General features: G+C 42.7%; 1 long non-coding RNA gene across 1 annotated transcript; it reads left to right on the forward strand.

Annotated features, from left to right (window-relative positions):
• The first annotated feature begins 754 nt into the window (after positions 1-754).
• On the forward strand, positions 755-3,961 carry LOC119332321. The gene is made up of 3 exons (XR_005160902.1): positions 755-1,445; positions 2,285-2,751; positions 3,480-3,961. It is a non-coding gene; the product is annotated as an uncharacterized LOC119332321 (long non-coding RNA).
• The last annotated feature ends 2,409 nt before the right edge of the window (positions 3,962-6,370 follow it).

Here is a 6,370-nt window from a genome sequence, read left to right on the forward strand (position 1 = left end):
TCCTCGTCTTCTTCATCTATTTCTTCAACGTCAGGCTCTTCAGCTGTGAATTGAGGCATGAGCGATGATACCAGTGAAGTTGAAGGGATATCATCCACTTAAATTTCTTCATCCAACTGCTCCGAAGAAGCAACAGAAGAATTATCTTCATCAATGTCATCACGTATGACATATTCCTCACCAAAGGGAACAATATCCTTTGAGCGCACAATTGAAATGGGAACAACATCAATGGGGTTGGTGTATTAACTCGACAAAGTCTTCACTTTCTTGTGTAAGACTCTGTAGTAGCTGATGCTTTCCTTTTCTTCACAGCTGCCTTCTCCGCAACTTTAGTTTTCTTCGCTTCTGTTGCAAAAGGAAGGTTGATATTCTTCATCTATGATGACTTTGCAGGAGGAGCGGATGAAGTTGATTCATTTTCTTCAGGTGCAGCTGATGTAGTTGCCCTGACTTGTTCAGTTTCTTCAGGCACATCATTGGAGGTTGCCCTGGCAGTTTCTTCAGGAGCTGGAATTTCTTCAGCAGCCCTGGTGCTTTTAGTCTCTACTCCTATAAAAAGCTGAGTTGGTGATGATGGTGCGCCTGCCATCCTTCGATTACGATCGTCGGATCTGCATCTAACGCATGTGAAGAACTATGTGGCAATTTTACAAAAAGACCCCGCTGCTCCGTCATCCATTTGCAGCTAACCCCAACTCTCCCGAACAATCCAGTCTACTCCACAACTCACCTGTGACCACCCAAAGGAAATAGCCACCGTAAGAACCATCGGCCGGGAAGATTGGAGATCTGTCACGGTGGCCGATGCCGGCGCCATCCACCCCAGCTCCTCTCATCCCACCGCCCACCACCACCACGACGACGAGCACCTCCTCCTCGCCGTCTCCTCCTCCCCTTACCCGTCTGCTCCGAGGCCGACCTCGGCAAGCACGCCGTTGTCGCCGTCCACCGACGCCTCTCATGCCTCCTCTGCGGCTGCAGTCCCTCCGCCTACTATCACCATCACCCCGTCCTCCTCGCCATCCCCTTCACACCCCCATCTCCCGCGATGGCACCCCCCTCAAGTACGCCGTCGGTTGCGTCCATGGCCCCAACACCCCTCGTTCCTCCTCCCTTTCTTGCTGCAGCAGGCTCACCACCACACCCCACGCCTCTCCCTCATCTCCTCCGACGCCAACCTCCACAGGTACGGCGGCTGCACCTTGCTCATCCTCGCCGACGGTGCTGCCACTGTCTGCTACTATCCCCTCCCCACAGATGCGCTCCGTGGCATGTTCTATTGTGATGGTTGACATGGAGGTGCTCTGCTCGGCTACTGCCCCCCTTCCCAAAGCTCATCTTGCCCTCCCATGGTGCCTCTCAAATTAGATGGGACTTACTCTACTCGAACTACATCCTAAGAAGTGCGCTTTGCCTTCTGATCCACTTCGTCGAGGACCAAGGTATGGTGTGTTGATGGAAGAGTAAAAGCTCGTCTATCTGTCGTCAAGTCTTTGTTCATCTCTGTTAGGCAATCCTTACTTGTGCAATTGCAGAGATGTGGAATGTTTGGTTTCAAATTACTTTTCCAGAATCTTCTTCTAAAATGAATGAAATTTAATTATTACTTTATTAGTGAGGAATTACAAGCATTGAATGAAACTATGAATAAGAATGCAGTAGAGGAATTTATTTCGATATCACGCAAGCCCTAATTTTGTGTTAAAAAAGTTGACGACAAAACTGGAAGATGCATGTCATTGCATTAGATGTTGATGGACTACCTTCATTTTTTAATGCTATAGGTTGCTAGGCACTCCAAATGCGGATGTCTGGAGAGGAATAGGCAAGTTTCCGATCTCACGAGTACCCTCAATGCAAGGTCTCAAAGCTGTCTACTGTAATTCCCAGTGGTGACAAACTAACAATGTCTACAATTAAATATTAGGCCATAAGTTTTAGTAATCCCATAAGATGCAGTGCTAACTAGATGCAAAAAAAACTAGATGCTTCAGCCTTGCTACTTCTACTATACAGAATTTTTGAGGGCGTCAATAATTAAATCAAATAAGTTTACCCATACACTTCTATTTGGCTTTTCAAAATCCAGGAAATCGAACCATTTGCGTACCTATGTTTGCTACGTCCTATTCAATTTGTTTATTGAGGCATACTTCGGTTATAATTATACGATAAGCTATTCTAATTGTGAAGTGTTCTTCCCTTTTCTTTTGGCGAAAGAAAATGTTCCCCATTTTGAGCAAGCCTGAACTCTGAATCATTACCTTTTACCATATTGCAGAAATCAGGAATTTCTAAAGTCCGGAACATTTCTCTACTACACTGCTACTTCAAAAAGACTAATAGCCTAAAGATTTGTTTCGGTGTCAGTTGCTGTTAAGCATTTTAGCTCATGTCAGTTGCTGCTTTCATGGCCCTCGAAGAAGAACAAATCCTGACCATGTTAGTTGCCACCTATTACTGTTTCCCCTTGTGTACCGGCGCGCTCACGGCCAGTTCTGGTGCTATGCCCGGCTACCGCCTGTCCTTTCAAAACCTCATCGTACCCACCTTTGCTGCCTACCAAATTCAAATTTTCTATGATCCAAATCCGCGCGCCTATGTCGAACTGTCTAGAAACCACTCTTGCAGCCCATTATAAATCAAGTGAGCAGGCAAATGGGACTCACGCTGCTCAAATCACATCCAAAGAAGCAACACGCTCTGGTCACGCTCTTCGCCTTCTAATCTGGTTCGCCAAGGACCAAGGTATGGTGTGTTTTAGGCAATCCTTATTTGTGCAATTACAGACATGTGTTTGTAGGGAAACTCTCTTATCTTCTATGTTCAATAAATATATTCCAAGGTCTATTGTTTTCTTTTTTTTTCAACATTAGCAATTGGTTCCACAGCAGTCAGCCGGTCACCACTGTAGCAATATTTGGTTCAGTTTCATTTTTGGATTCTTCTTCTGGAATGGCTATGAACAAGACATGCCATAGTTACTGTTAGAGGAATTAACATCAATACATGTTGGCCATAATTTTGTGTTAAAAGAAGATTTTTAGTGCCCAAAAAATTACTAACGATCACAATAGATGAGTATCCACATATACTACTATTAGACGATGATGCCACTTTTATTGGTGAAGTTGAACATCATGACAGGGAGTTGCAGGTCACCGTATGGTTCTGTAACATGTAATTTTGTCATTTTATTATTTATGCATATTGGTCGTTGGGTATTTCTAACCCCAGGCTGGTCTGTATGTTATTAAAAGATCTGCATCTTAGTTCTAGGTGGATAAGCTTGTTTTAGAGGAGTTGTTCAGACAGAAATTCCCAAGCTAGATTTGTTATATTTCCCTTTATATAAAATCGCGTGACTTCGTCACACATATGCACATATATACTCAGTATCACCTCCAACTACACTAGGATTTTTGTTCTCACCAAATCACTAAAATTTCTGAAAATAATAATAATTTACATGGCAGGTCCAAAAGATATTTGACAAGCTTAGGAGTTTCCTGGAGAAACCCTTGGATTTAGGAGTGATGCTGAAGAACTGCAAGGTCAAGAAAGCAGTACAGCCCTCGTGCCAAAAAAGTGCTAAAGGAAAACATAAAGTTTTGTATCATGTACCTTACTGCTTGGCAAAAACATCTGCTTGAATATCCTGTTGGATTTCAAACTGGCCAAATGGAGCATATCCTGTCAGATTAAGAACTACATGTAAACATTCCAGCACCTTGCATCATACAGAACTAGCCTAAAGTGATATGCTTGATCTTCTATGCCTATAAGTGATGTAAAGAAGGTGTTTATCACCAAGGAAGTTAATTATAATAAGCATCAGTATAGAAACAAATTTATGATGACTGATATATTATGCTAAAAATAGCCAGAAGATCCAGATCAAGCAGAGTTCCTGGCTGGAAAATATATACTATTTTTTTATGTTTTATGTTTTCCTCAAGTAGCAGGCAGTGGCTTTGGTTTTCATCTTGATACAGTCAAATCTTGCTTTATATAGTGTAAGAGGGTGAAAGTTTTGTTCAATTAATTATTAATTTTATGACACATACACACACACACACAATGAATGCCCTCCAGGTGCCCCACGAGAAAAAAGGTCCGTTCGGGATCCAAAACATTGGATGTATACAATATTTAGTCCTATCAATGAAATGAACAGCTTTTCCTGTGCATGTTGTAGCTGCGGTTGAATAGCCCATTAGACTGATAAACATATCTATATCTATCTTAAAAAATTTGATTTTAAATTTCGTCCCTTTTTTCCGGAATTTCGTGGTTACCGTGGTAACCGCGAATTCCGGTGCGCCATGAGAAAAAAGGTCCGTTCGGGATCCAAAACCTTGGATGTATACAATATTTAGTCATATCAATGAAATGAACAGCTTTTCCTTTGCGTTTAAGCAAAATCTGTGTTGGAGCTCAGGTCTTGCATGTTTCAGATAGTTACATTCTATGAATAAACTTCAGATGAGAAGCATTTATGATGCTTTCTATATTGCAATGCCAATTATTCATGTACATGCAACACTTTATGAATTTTATATACTCTCTTATTTGTAAAGTGTTTTTATTTGTGTACTTTTTTTCATGCGAGTTCCCTTGTATTCAGAGAGAAAGGTGGTCATTATAGCTGCAATTGCTAAATGTGTGTGGGCGGATTTTCTATTTGGAGTGAGTAATGAGAAAGCCGGGTAGGGAGAACAAAAAATCTTCCTGCAGGTGAAGATGGAGAAGAAAATAGTTGGCTTGGAAGAAAGGGGTTGGAAACCGCATGTTTAATTGTGCTCGATGTGTGCCTATCAACAGTATAACATTGTTTGATCACTGTCTAGGAGCAATTTTTATTGTTCCTAGGAATGTTTACGTAAACAATGTTACACTTATCATTTGTGACCCCGTAGCGTAGCACGGGCATCTTACTAGTGTCTTCAACAGGCTGATTTTCATTAGTTGTGTTGGCATGTTCTTCAGTAGGCTGAGCAGATACTTCAGCTTAAGGAATTTCTTGTTGTGATGTAGCTGCAACCTTTGGTTTGAATCCCTCGACCAGTTTGACAAATCTGACTTCGGCACCTAGCCAATCTGCACGATAAGCGTCAAATTCATCATTGAGGTCTTTGATTGCTTTTACAGATTCACAAGTTCTTCAGGAGACATGTTTACAACATTCTTCTTTGGAAAACACTCCTTCTTGTACTGAGCTTTCTTGGCTTGTCTGACCTTTTCAAACTTTCATTTTTCTTCACGTATGAAGGCATTGAGCATGTGACTTTGTCCTGGGGTGAGATTTAAATCAGGCAGAGAAGTGTTAGGGTCCTTGTGCCATAGATTGATGAAATCAAGGATCAACTTTGGATCCAGCATGAGTGGCACTGCGCTGCCTTTGGCTCTAGCGGCCCTTTGTTGCATGTCTCTGATGATCTTAGCAAGTTATTCGTCATCAGCTTCATTGTCATCAGACGGAACTTGAAAGGCAACTTGTTTCTTGTGAGGACTTGGCCTCGAGCCGCGTCCAGCAGCGGTCTTTTTCTTCAGTAAGGCCGGGCTATTGAGGATTGTGGCGGAGCTGAGGAACTTGCAGAGGCTCCTGAAGCAATTGAGATTCCTGTAGTCCCTTGGCACGATGCTAGATGCACAGGTGCTGAGGACTTTGCAGCTGCAGCTGAGGATTTTGCAACTAAGGGAGTTGGAGATGCTTTTGAAGAGGTTGCTTGAGGAATAGGCCGTGAGGACTTTGAAGAACTTGGCCGTGAGGGCATAGCAGCCGAGGAACTTGGCTTTACAGCTGATTTCTTCGGCAAAGCCTTCTTGGGCTTGCTAGCAAAGGCCTTAGTAGCAGCAACAGCAAAATCTTCGTTGAATTTCTTCACTACTTCCTTTGCCATTTTAGCCAACTTGGATTGGCGCTTGGCCCATTCCTTTGGAAATTCCTCACCTCGCCTGATGGTAGAGGGATTAGATTCTTGACCTGGAGCCAATGGAGGTCTTGGGCATGGAGGGTGTACAACGAATTTCTTCATGTACTTAGGAGTAACATATCGATACTCCCTCCATTCTCTTACCCATCTCCTCGCAATCCTCTAAATGCGCACCTTGTGCTGATTTTTTTCTCCTTGCCATGAGTGGCTTCATCAGGAGTGCAATACTCATCATAGATGTCTTCAGGGATTTCAAACGCTATATTTGTTTCTGGTCTCTTTCCTCCCTTCTGAGGTCTTTTCCCTTCAGCCATTTTCTTCACTTGAGGATTTTGAACAGTCGAAGTTTCTGAGGAGGTATGCAATTTGTCTTCGAGGAATGCTACAAATGAGTTAAGTTGATGAGAACCTAGTGATTCAGTAGAAGACAT

Source organism: Triticum dicoccoides, chromosome 7A (assembly GCF_002162155.2).
Source record: "Triticum dicoccoides isolate Atlit2015 ecotype Zavitan chromosome 7A, WEW_v2.0, whole genome shotgun sequence".
Lineage (NCBI taxonomy): Eukaryota > Viridiplantae > Streptophyta > Magnoliopsida > Poales > Poaceae > Triticum > Triticum dicoccoides.